We start from the raw sequence: 14060 nt of genomic DNA on the forward strand, positions 1-14060 counted from the left end.
ATGGGTATAGAAAGTATGTAATAGAATATGGATGGGAGAGGGTTGGCCGGATGAGTGGAGAGAGGGATGAATAGCACCAACAGTGAAGAAGAGGGAGTGAAGAAGGGTGAAAGAGTACAGGGGGGTAACGCTGATGCCAACTTTGTATAAGATCTACGCGATGGTGTTAGTGGATGGCTTAGAGAGGGAAGTAGAGGAGAAGCGAATAATACCTCATAATCAGACGGGTCTTAGGAAAGAGATCGACAATGTATACGTGCTCAATTATCTAATTATTAGGCAGGTGGGAAGGGACAAGGGCAAGATGGCGGCGTTCTTTGTTGACCTAAAGGCGGCGTTCGATTCGGTGGACAGAAAGGTGCTGTGGGAGGCTATGGAAAGGAGAGGGGTAAGGGTAGGGTTAAGGGCAAGAGTAAAGAAGATCTACAAGGAAACGAAGAGTAAGGTGAGGAGCGGGGAAAGGTAGAAGAAGTGTTCTGGACGGCGAGGGGGTGATGCAAGGTTGCCTGCTCAGTCGGCACCCATTTAATCTGCTGCTGGCGGATGTGGCAGAGGATATGGGCAGAGGGAGAATGGTAGAGGGACTGGTGTTGACTGGACGCAGGGTCTGGACATGAGCATATGCCGACGACATGGTGTTACTAGCAGAGCGGGAAGAGGATGTGGAAATAATGATTAGAAAGTTAGAAAAGTATATGGATAGGAAAAGGTTGATAGTAAATGTAGGGAAATCGAAGATCATGAGATTCAGGAAAGGGGGTGGCAGGAAGAAAAAAGTGGATTGGAGATGGAAAGGTAAAGAGATAGAGGAGGTGAAAGAGTTTTGTTACCTGAGGTATACGGTAAAGTGTACGGGGGGACAGGAAGTGCACGTGAAAGAGAGAGTGCGGAAAGCAGGGGTAGTAATGAGGCAGGTATGGGGAATAGGAAAAAGAAGGTTTGGGAGGGATTGGGAGAAAAGTATTTGGCTATTTGACAGGCTAGTGTGGACGGTTATTGAATATGCAGCGGAGGTATGGTGGTGGAGGGAGTGGGGAATGGTTGAGGCGGTACAGGATAGATTTTTAAGATGGATATGAGGAGTGGATTGGCAAACACCGGGGTATTTAGTCAGGGAAGAACTTTGAAAGGAAGCTGGAGAGAGGGGACGGTAGCGAGTGAGCTAGGAGATGCTGGGAAGAGGTAAGGAAAATGGTCGAAGCGGCGAAACAAGGATCGAGATGGGAAGGAGAAAAGAAGGTTTCTTTGCGAAAAAGGGAGAGGAGGGGAGAGAGGCAGTCGGGAGGAGGGAGAGAGGGAAACTGGAATTTAGGGAGTTAGAGGACAGAGAAAGGGAGGAGCAGAGGAAAGAGAGATGGGCGAAAATAGGGGAATCTAGGTACAGCAGATGGTTTAGGATAGTAAAAGGAGAAGGGATACCAGGGTATCTAGGAAAGGGCTGGGGAAAAGTAAGTGGAAAAGGGTTGCGAGATTCAGGTTAGGAAGCAAAGTATTGGAAGATAGAGGAAAAGAAAAGGTGTAGGGTGTGTGAGGGGGGGGGGGGGGCGTGGGAGCGCGTTTGGAAAGGTACGTAGGTTGGGATAGAAGGGAGGAGAGCTGGCAGAAGGTAGCGAGGGAGATGTTAGGGGTGAAGGCGGAGGGGGAAGTTTGGATAAGAGAACTGGAAAGGATCAGAGATGTGAGAGAAAAGGGAAGAATGAGAGATGAATTGAAAACGGAAGCCGAGTAGGACAAGAAAGGATAGCAATAGCATAAGGTAAAATAAGTTAAGGTTATGTGAATTAAGGGCAAAGATGTAACGGAAGAATAAGAAGTGAAGTGAGAGGATTGGCAAGGCAATGCACAGGGCGCGGGCAGGTAGAGAATAAGTAATGATAAGGTGGGATGTAAAGATAGGATAAGAAGAGGATAAGAAATAGGGTAAGACAATATGTAAAATTGTATGTGAAAGGAGAGGGAAATGGGAGCCTTTGTAAACCCAAGGGGAACAATAAATATGACTACTACTACTACTACTATTATCATTATTATTATTTTACTTTTGTCATTCTTTTATTTAGAGTACGTCAAAAAGCGAATTTTTCCATTGAATTCAATAATCTTTCCCCAGAGCAATTCATCAGTTACCTTCCTATTAATCAGAATCACTACTCTTCACGCCTTTATGAATGATTTATCTGGTATAGCAAAGTACCCAAATTCTGAAGGAATTAAAATTTTACTGAAGAATTTATTTCATGCGGCACTACCAAACGTTGCGATATCGATTATTGCTTTCGGGATATCCGGTTGATCTTCTTTGATCCTCGGCCATCCGTAATCTTCTACTCTCTCTCTTTTTCTCTTTTTTTTCTTTTCTCTGCTCTCTCTATCGCTCCGTGCACCAAGTGCTGGATGTCAGGTGTAGGCCCCTCTACGTAATTTAGTTTTTAGTTTCAAGTACTGCTAACTTTGTTCTATATCTATCTCTTTCGGTCACAAAGTAATTTTTTTATTTTATTTTCTTTTTGTAATACTCTGTGACTATCATCATTGTCTAACATTGCTATACCCACACAGCACAATGGCGTCCCTGTAAGATCCTGTGGATATCTTAACGGGATATGATGGATATCCGTTGCAGGTCCAGAATAGTCCTTGAGACGGATATTGGATATACTACGGATCCCCAGATGTCCGCTTATGCGACCGTCCTGAGAACGTTTAAATGATATATTCTCAGTACTTCTGCAGATATCTTTGGACATTTCAGAACGCCTTCTAGGATTTAATGAGGCTATAATTAGTACTTAGGAATATTTCACAACAACATCTGCAGATTTTCAAGGAAAAGGGTGAATAAAGTAGGTCGATTAGCAAACATCAAAAACTGGTATTAACGTTCGTGAACTAGTAATTTATTTTTCACATATACATATTATGTATTAATAAACGCAATCTGGACTAATCAAGTATGACAATTACAGGTACGTAGTCTGTACACTTGTGTGCAGTGATCCTGAGACGACAGGCTATAATCAGAGTACACAGAAGCTCAAAAACAAACTATAATATAGCGCCCGTTGCAGGATCACTGCACACAAGTGTATATTTGCGATGTTAAATTCTATGAAATATATAAAGCAAGTTATATAATTATTGTATGCAAACCACTTTAAGAGGATATCGAACAAAAAACAACAGATTTCTATGCAAAAAACACGTGGCGTCTAAAATGCAGAGTAACCTTAACCTCCAATTGCAACCAAGTAATAATATCCGTTCAGAATTTACATACATATATTGGCCCTAAAACACAAAAAATATAACAGAATGATAAGAAGTTTGAGTTGATCAGTACTGACCACTTTCTTGTCGAAGTTTTCGTGATGAGATATATCACAATCACAATCTTACGGGCCGGCCCGCAGAATCCACGCGTGGTCCGCGCGGCAGCTGACGCAGGAAAGGGCCCGGAAACGGCGAATTGCGATCGATATCGATTCCACCCGAATCGCAGAATCTACATCGCCTGAGTTCTCGTACAATTTGCGCTCTATTTGAATCGCAAATAATTCGCGTACGGCACGAAATATTATGCCTGATATTGTTTTTAATGTTTTTAAGTTTTGATTGCAGCTGAACGAAGAGTACAACGTACGTAAAATTGAACATTAATTACGATACACTTTATATGGTTTTGTTCACAACAGGTGGGATGCTTCTTAGAGTTGAAACATTAATATATATGAAAACTCGCAAACCCAATTCAATCGAGATGAGGATTAGACCTTAGTTGAATTGACCTGAAGAGCCCCATATATATTTAATGCACATTATGACAAATTCCGAAAAATTTCATCGATGTATCCGCTATGTGATATCCTCAGCATGTCCATGATAAATCGAATCACGTGCCGGATAAATTATAGATATCCATGTGCGACATATACGTATCTTCGATTTTATAAATATCTCCGAAATATTCTATACATCCTGGACATATATTCCCATTTACAGTACATTCAAGGTACATTCTGGGACGCACTTCAGATGTATAATGGATATCCCCGCGATGGGTTATTCATTTTGGATATCCTGAACATCATACAGATATCTTACATATCCTGGAGATATTTTAAACCTGTACAGGATCATCCTCGGGATGTTTTGTGTTGTGTGGGTAGACATAAAATACATTATCCATCTATCTATCTATCTATCCAGTGACACCGTCTCTGAATTTAAGATTTTTCTTCAAGTCGGGATACTTCTCACACAGGTGTTTCATTTTCATTTTTTGCGTTTCACGACTTTCTTTTCCTTTCTGCATCCTTCTGTTTCTTCTTCAAAGTAATTTCTTCCATTGACAGTTCTTTCTTGAATTTTTTTTATCTGATGTTCCGTATTATCATTAGCAAAGCCAATATCGCACACGCTCACGAGGTTTGTAATTTTTGTCTGTATGGATATGATGCGTTTCTTGGAGGCATCTTGAGGGGTGTTGTTCGTGAGGTTGTATCCGGGACAACGTCTGTCTCAGTATCTTGCCTTTCGTATGTGACAGTTTCGATGCGTGGTCGATAAATTGTAGTCGGGGGATTTAATAAAGAGGCGGGAAGATCATAGTTCGGTGACGTTGTTGCAGGGTATTTGCGATCAGATATGACACTGGCACTTTTTTTTAAGAAATGCTCAATACTGTTTTTAATTTCAGTTGTTTTTGTTTGCAAGGTTTGTATCCTCTTGTGCTCAGCCGAATAAGGAGCACTATCGTCGATAGCATCTGCGTTCATCTAATCCCATTCTTTGTTCAGATCTACTTGGAGCTCGTCTTCAAGACAAGTAGGGTAGGCTCGCTTGAAGCATACCCACAAATTTCGATATAAGTGAGCCCGTGAAACCACTTTTTTAAATTTGTTTTCGTGTGAATGTGAATATGTGACGTTATTAATTGCTTAACTGTTGCAGCGATAATGCTAGACACGTGACTGCTTCCACCGCCGTTTAAATAGAATATATAATATGAACAATGCGGGATGGTCCGGCGAAAACCGCTACCAGCAAGAGCTTGCAGGAACGAACAGGCACTGAATGTGTGTTGCTTTGTAACTATTTTGTATATTGGTAACACACGTTCATTTTCTCACTCCGTCTTGATCGCAGATGCGCTATCGCTTTCGCACTCGTTGAACGCAAAGTAGTAACAAGTCGACGTGGAGACTGCCGGAGAGGCAATGTAAAGATTAACAATTATTTTATAAAAAGAAAGAACAAAGTTCTTCATATGATTTAAGGTGACGAAATACTTTGAGGTCTTTCTGACCACCCAGCAGTCTCTTGAAGAAATCTATCAAAGAGTATTCAAAGAACTTGCCTTCCTTACTAGTGCAGTTAAATAAAAAATAATGTTTATATTTATCTACCCATTTCCAATAAAATATGCTGAAAAACAATTGTGACAAAGTATCATATAAAATTAAAGCATCGTTTCATGTTCAAATATGGAAATCTGGTTTTTTGAGTGGACGTCACACCCGGTATTCCCCCTCGCTCCCCGACTCGCTCCAGTCACAAATAGTCACATTTCGTGAACCGCGTAAATAACTTACTAATAACGAATTTGCGATAATATTAAAAAGGTGGAAACCGCAATAACAATGGGCAGCTGAATGTAAATCAACGACTTCTTAAGAAACTGTTTTGAAACTACAGTGAGGTGATACTACCAAGACAATGAGACCTCGTCCTACGGGCTGATGCATAACCGGTTGAGCATTTCTTTGCGGTGCTAATTAACGATGCTGTTACAATGTGTTTCGGTATGATGGAGTGCAATGACCCCGATGTAGTTGACAGACTTGCGATGATCTCACCATTTGATACGATGCATCGTAAGGATAACGTATGAATATACTTCGACTTCACCGGGGTAACATATGCGAGGGTTAGTTTACGGAGAAAAATATTGAGCTGTGTAAACTGGGATGTATGCAGAAATAGCAAAATGTAGATTATACACTAAAAGTACTGTGTAGGTTTTACATATAATGCTGATTAAATAAATTCTATGAGGAGTAAACAAAACAAAGCATCAAACCTAATAAGATGGATATTGACGTATAATTTTAATCAGATTAATAATGGTGACATATTGAATAACATATAGATTGAGTTCGAATGGAGAAAAGAGAAATGACGACAACATATTCATTGCATTTAGTTATAATAGTGTTATGGGGCGAGTTGAGCTTGACTATTAATTACGTGTGAAAACCTCAACTCATCACACAGATTTATTGGAAAAAGATTGCTATACTATATGATTACCTGAGGTAAACACTATATTAGAATGGAAAGTCATTTACCTTTCGATGGTTTGGGTGATTCGGGCTGTGTGCGGCTTTGCGTGCTCAGTGGGAGTCTGAAGAGTGTCTTTTGTCTATTAATTTATAAAGGTTTTAAGGGTTGAATGAATGAATTTTAGTAAAATTAGGTTTAAGCTAGCACCCAATGAAAGATAATATTCATTCAATGGAGGTGATTAGATTATATGAACAATAACTAAAGGTAAATTTAAAGGATTTAATTGAATGTAAGTTTTTAAAATGTATACAAAACGACCAAAGGTATATGAATGAATTTGGTTGAACCTCAGAATTGTAGAATGTATAAACGAGGGTTTAAACAAGAACGAGAGATTTCATGAAAGTGAATCCGTCGAGTAAAACTGAATAAGTGTCGTTTCGTTTAATGAAAGAACTGGAGTGGATGTCTTGTCAAATGTAAGAACTAAAGTCGTTGTTTTGGCGAATGTAAGAACTGAGGTGAAGTCCGCGAAAGCAAAAACTGTAGTAAACTCTGCAAGCACAGAAACTGAATTGAAGTGAAAACTGTTGAACGGAGTTCTCCCTTAGGATCTTAAAACGAACCGGAAGAAATCCCTAATGGGTTCCTTACTATTTCAGGAGGATAGAACCAATTAGAAAAATGAAACATACTTTGTAAGTTCTGATTGAAGCAAATATGAAGCGGAAACACACTCTGATTGGTTTTCCACGATTTCCGGCAGGTGAGACCAATCATGGAAAAGAAAAGATATTTAGCTAATTCTAATTTGCTGATATTTTGCGTGCCTCGGACCCAGGGTAGTGGGACAGTTACGCGCACTACCGCTCTACCCACGGGTGCAGATAAGAACCTCTCGTCCCTTATTTATACTTACTAAATAATCTACTCTATTGTGGCTGTATCTTATGTACTACCTTTATGGGTGATTTTATCGCCCCGAATATGTGCACTAGACTGTCTAATCCTCAAAATATCTTCCAGTATTTTAGAGCATTTATTTTAGTATTTAGAAAATAATCAAACGAATTCCTGTGGCGTTCACATGTGGTGGCTTATTTAGGTTTGAAAAAGAGAAGAAATCGAGAAAAACTAACGAGCCCTGCAAGCGGTTAGTGAGAAATAGAATAAAATGGTATGGTTATTGATATTTAACGAGAATGCTTTGTATTTAGGGGCAGAGGGCACCGAGGATGTGCCAATAGAAACAGAGTAACGGTCTCAAAGACATATTGAATACTGATAATGCACTACGCAGATTTATTTGAAAAATAAAGTTGAAACTCTCAACCATTCACACAAGAGCCTTCACCCGCTTACACAGCCGTCAAGTTTTTGTAGAGTGTACGGAGTGGCGGAGGCTTTTTTCGTACCTCCGACATTTGAATGCGCCGTAGATGTGAAAGACATAGATGGCACCCAGATGGCCATAATTCTCGCGATCGAAACTGAAAGGAATAATTGTGTGTATAAACGGGTGTGGTGCTGTAGTTTTCATTTTGGAGGTTTTATCGTGATTGACTATTGCGTCACGAAAGAATTGACGCAGAGGAAGCTAGTCCCTCCCAGCTTCACGATCCCGGTACGGCTGCCATATAGAACGTGTCCCTATTGCTCTTCAAAATCTGCTACCCGAGCCGAGGGAGGCATGTGATGTACCATTTAATTTTGTGGTGAGCACGCAGACAATAGTGAGGATGTTGTCGGAATCCGACATAATGACTGTTGGTTTGAAACTGAATTTTCTTTGGCCCTGGTAGATTTTATACTGCAACGGGCTGTATCGAAGGGGGTAAAAAATATCGGGGCACGTTTGTCCAATTGGAGGGGGCGATATCCTTGTTGTTTTTCGATATTTTATGCTCTGGGGGAGTTAGGTGTGAAAATAAGAAACGGGCGACGATGGGGGAAATGCATTGTAAAAAGGGGGTGAATAGCTGCGAATACGTGACACTGGCGATACCACATGGGATAAATAAACGGTCTACTTATCCCGAATCAATAATAATCCAATTACCGACGTACTCCATTTATCCTATCGATGCTATGATGCGGACACATTCCACTTACCTTGATGAGAAGTACACACGCGTTAACCCACAGCGAAATTCACCCCCACTTTGCTGCATTCACTAATTATGCATAGCTTACTCATACATGAAATGCCGAGGGGTGGGGGGGTGGGCGTGGGTAGCCAGTCACACAAGTACGCACCTAGGTAGGTTAGCAAATAAACAGATTTTGCACTATGGAATAAAGCTTGAATCACTTCACTTACCAAACTCACAAGAGCACAGCAACCACCTCTATCACTTTTCGCCAAATGATGTCGAACGTATTTAAAATAGAGGTGCTCCAGTAGAAGTAACAATGCTGCCAATAGGATTCCACACATAAGGAGGAGAAAGGCACTCAGGAACTGTTCCAGGGCTAGAGGATCACTACTCTTTTGAACTTCCCTTCCAGGTTTACAAGTTCCCGTCATCCAGTAACGTCTCAATCTTTCCAAGTCCCCTGCGAAACGTTGAAACATGGCATTTTATATCTCCATTCTTTGATTGCTTGAAACACTTAGGTTTTTTATGTAATGAGATCGCATGAAAATCATCTTCACGTTTCGTTCTGTTCCGTAAGAAACATGTGTTGAAAAAATAAAAATATTATCACCGGCTTAACTTACACAGCGCTCAAACAGAACTGTGCATTTTTTACACCTGACTCCGCGTGGATAAAATTCATCTAATGTTTGCACAGTATGTCTTCCAAAACAACTGCTTTCAGAAGCAGTAAAACGTAAAGAAAATTTTGTATAAGAAGTTGAATGATTTTTTGTTCCGAATTGACCATTTTATCATAGGACTTACGCATCAAGATTCACGGTAGCGAATCGCCGCTAAGTAACGTTAAGGCGAGAGCTAGCCGTGAATTATTTACCTGGCCGAACTACTTTCCTATCCTACCGTGCATAAGCATGTCGTTACATCTCAGGAACGCGAGAATATTTTCAAATGAAACTTATGTATCTGGTATTGCCAGCTCAGGTGACCTCAGTGTTGAAGTCTGATCGAAATGTTACAAGTGGTTTGCGCATAATTAGCTGTCAAAGATGATGAAAAAAACATTTTTCTTTTTCTTCTTCTTCTTCTCCACGCCAGAGCGCGTTGTGAATACGATTCCAATCGAACGCGTGCATCAACGGACTTCAAATTTTTAACACAGATATTTGGCATCGTAATCTTGACCCCTATTGATTTTGACATGAATCCGAATCCGTATTCGACCGGTATATTATCTTAAAGTGGCGAAGTGATTCGATAATATGAGAATAAAAAAAATGGCTGCTGGGTAGAGCAGTTGATTAATAATGCAACCGCTCAATGGCACCAGAAACCGTTAAAACTAAAATAACTGCCTCTACGCTGTCACGCTGTCGAACGTGAAAATATCTATGATAATTTATTATTATCATTCATTTACTTATATATTATACAATCTTGAAATTAATTTATCAATTTAGTGGAAATTGGTTATGCCAGTTGTTTTATGTATGAAATAGGTGAATGAGTGAAACAGTCATCGAGTGTCATAAGGGTGGACAAGTATGACGACTGTGGTTTCATGCGAGTAATGTTAATTATTACCAACGTCTGCATTGGGGGCTCTTGTGATTTTATAAAACCGATTTTCTGAGCTAGGTGTAAATAAGGAATTAAACCAACGAAGATACGATATTCTGCAAACGATATTAATTTGCAAAAGAGCTTGAATAACAATTAGAAACGTTTGTGTCACGCACAAATAGCTAGCAAGAAAATGCCCAAAAGAAGGTTGTTCGCACGTCGTAAATCTGTCAAAACAAAGCTAACCAGAGCTAGTGGAAGGATAGTCATTATGCATCAAATCAGACGGCACATTACATACGGTGATTTTTAATAGATTATTTTTATTCACACAACATGTAGACGATAAATAGACCAGCCTAAATGTTTGCGCGCAGTATAAGTTACATCGTACATTTTAAGTCTCGCGCGCGAATCTTAAGTTAGCAAACTGTCGTCTTTTCGACAGAGCGCTCTCGTCGACAAAGGCGAGAGGTGGAGCGGGGGAAAAGCGACGGACAGTTGCGAACCACGCAAGCGACGATACCCACATTTTTACTTTTGTCAACAATATGTATTAAAATAAAATGTTTATGAGAAAACAAACGGGAGTGGGTTCAAACCATTAATTTGAAATCCCATCCTCGACCCTAAACCCTTCCACCCAATGGATGATTTATTTGTTAGTTGATTTGTATTGTACCGAATTTGTTACATACAATTTGAATCATTAAAATAACATGTAAAGGAACAGCACACAATGAATATAATTGAATAGATATCCGATAGTTGTATATCTTACTAATGAAATACGTGTAAATGATAGCGATGCGTTATTATTCTTAAAATTAGATATTTAATTAATTTTACTAACGAATCTGTTTTTACATTTAAAATAGGCGATGTTCTATTGAATTTATCTTGTCTTATTTGTCGAGTCTTGATGAGTTGGTCACGTTCATTTGCTTTAAATTTTCCCACAGGGTTCGTCGAAATAATAATCAATAAAGAGGAATAATTTGAATGAGAACAATGATAGTTACAATTCCTTCACTTTGCTTGGCCGAGCTTAATAATACGATGTGATAAGTTGAACGTTTGATGACCGACTAACCATATAGCTAGCAAATCTTAACGCGTCGCCAGTGCCGCACACATATACCTCAACATACGTGTAATGTATATATTCTACAGATTCTTACAGTATGTTTTCTACCATCACCTAGAATATGTCTCAATTACCATTCCAATAAATTAAAAGAACATGGTGGTTGAGGTTAATAACAAATGACGCATTTAAAAACAAATTCGGCCTACTGCTTTAGATCACTCAGTCGACATTGATCCAGTATCATATTCCATATCTGCTGCATTAGTTTGATTCACATGAAACACACTTGAAAAATGAGAAGCGATGAAGCGGAACCTTTTCGTTGATTGCTTATTGTTTTATATGTTTTACAGTCACTTGGAACATTTCTATCCTATTATCAATCCGTTGAACAGGGAGACCTTTCACTTTGGCGGGACGATGGCACGAAATAGGAGGTAGCCCGCAGGTGTGTCGAAAGTTTACACTCTATGTATCTCATCAGAATGAACCAACTTCCACAAGACTACCAATCATGGACTCATCCTATCTATACTACGGTATCACTAATTGCTTGCCAAGAAGACTGATATAAATGTCAGTACGCGTAATCTAATAGTATGCTATACATTTCCATATTCTATTATATGATACGTACAAACGCAGGGATAAGTCATCATCGTATGTTTGTTTCATCCAACTACATACATAATAACACCATGATTGTCTTATATTTCATATGTTTCGCAGTCACCTGGACCATTCCTATTTGATTATTAATCCGTAAGAACAAACACAGATTCAACTTCAACGTGACAACATTCCTACAAAGAAGACGGTCTCCAGTCGCTCCGAAATTGGCACTCCACGTGTCTCTCATTGTCCTGGACCAACTTTCACTGGCCATTCAAATTATACTCAGTCTTGATGACAGTGAACTGTAAAATTGTTCGAAATCTTAGCAGCATTTGAAACCATTTTGAACCTATGAAATGATGATAAATCATTCAACTACTCGTGCAACTGGTTCACATTAAATTTATTGTAGACTCGTTTGAAATTTGCTGATATTATGAGTAAACAAGTAAAATCTTGTGAAATAAATATGATGAAATGATGTCAAATCAATTTGAAAATTTTTAAATAATTTAAAGTGTTACAAAATCTTCTAAGATATTTGTGAAATCAGTTGAATCACTTTATATCTTGTGAAATCTGGTCACATCAGTTGATAACTTGCAGAATATGCTATCTACCAGATTATTAAAATGACGTACGTTACAATAAATATGTCATTGGCTAATCGCTTCGAACCACACGACTTGCATCTGCCAATTCAACATTGGATGTAATTCCTTGTCATTGTAATATGTTAACCAATTGTTATCATTCAAGTCAATCTATTGTTTATCCTAATACTAACAGTTTGAATGTTATGTCAAATATGTTACAACTATGCAACGCGTGCCTGATTAAGTATTAGTAAATTATTACAGACATTTGCCACTCAAAAATATTGCTGTATATAAATCTCAGCTCATGTTAGGTTGATCGCAGTCTAAGATTATATTCTACCTACTCGATACAAGAAATCTAATATGTAGGGTGCAACTTGAAAGTAGCTAAACGAAGTGAATACCACTGTGAACTCTAATATTGAATAGAATTGTATCTGTTTCAGGAAAGTTTAAGAGAAAAAATTTGCAAAACTTGAACTATAGTAAAATTACTTAAAGTATGAACTGGAATCACCCCTCAACTATACGAATGGGCCAACTTATAAAGCAAAGAGTCATAGACCTGATAATGACCCATAAGAAGAGAAAACAACATTATTAATGGAGATAAAGTATCTACTTTAAACTGCAAATAAAATAACAATGTCTATACTCTGTTGGCAAAAAAATTAGAAAAAAAATTTATAATACAAACTGGGTGAATATTACAATGAGGTTATGGTTACAAAACAGTTTCGTGTAAAACGCATTATATTATATTATGTTGTACGAATAAATGGACGCATATCAGATAAATCTGAATATCATCTACGGTAGCATTCTGTCAACTTGTGAAGAAAAAAATCATCATGTAGTGAAAAATACTTATAAAGTCCCAAAGAATTTTGATTACTCAAGTAAATGTAGTTCTCTGTATGTGTGTAAGGAAGAACTCCGTTCAACAGTTTTCACTTCAATTCAGTTTCTGTGCTTGCAGAGTTTACTAGTTTTTGCTTCCGCGGACTTCACCTCAGTTCTTACATTCGCCAAAACAGCGACTTTAGTGCTTACATTTGACAAGACACCGACTCCAGTTCTTTCATTTAACGAAACGACACTTATTCAGTTTTACTCGACGGATTCACTTCCATGAAATCTCTCGTTCTTGTTTAAACCCTCGTTTATTCACATTTCTGTGTAGTTGCGGAAATGTTGTCGCTTCGAAATGTGTTTACATCAAATATTCATGACTGGTGGTTATTGTTCGACAACCATCCTAAATACGTGATATGAAAACATGATCGTCGTTGCGTATGACTTTTCACTGTCGCGTCACAAAAATAACAGAAATCAGACGAATTCTACGATCGACTAAATGTTTGTATACATCAGTATCAAACACTCGGGACGGACCGTGAATAGAGCGGCATGACATTGGTCGTCCCTGAGTCTTCATTTATGATTTCAGACAGTTGAACGAAGGGTAAAAACCTACGGCTATTTGTGAAATCATGATGCCGAGCAGGCTGTGAATCAGCACCGCTGACTGTGAGATAAGTGTCACAAGATTATACGAACAATGTATATAATAACTTCTTGGATATGAAGATCGAGTGAAAACAACGAAATTATTTTAACGTTTCGATCCGAGTGGGGGCCCTCCTCAGAACAGAATTTGTTTACTGCAATCTGTCAAGTACACAAAACCAATATAACATGGCAATATAATTAGCCTGACTTATCAAGTGTTTATAAATGTGGTGTTATCGTTATAATACTAATGCCTAACCAAGATAACAGCAACCTTAGGTGTAACAATTGGTGTTG

The sequence above is a fragment of the Diprion similis genome, chromosome 5, assembly GCF_021155765.1.
Source record: "Diprion similis isolate iyDipSimi1 chromosome 5, iyDipSimi1.1, whole genome shotgun sequence".
NCBI classification, from domain to species: domain Eukaryota; kingdom Metazoa; phylum Arthropoda; class Insecta; order Hymenoptera; family Diprionidae; genus Diprion; species Diprion similis.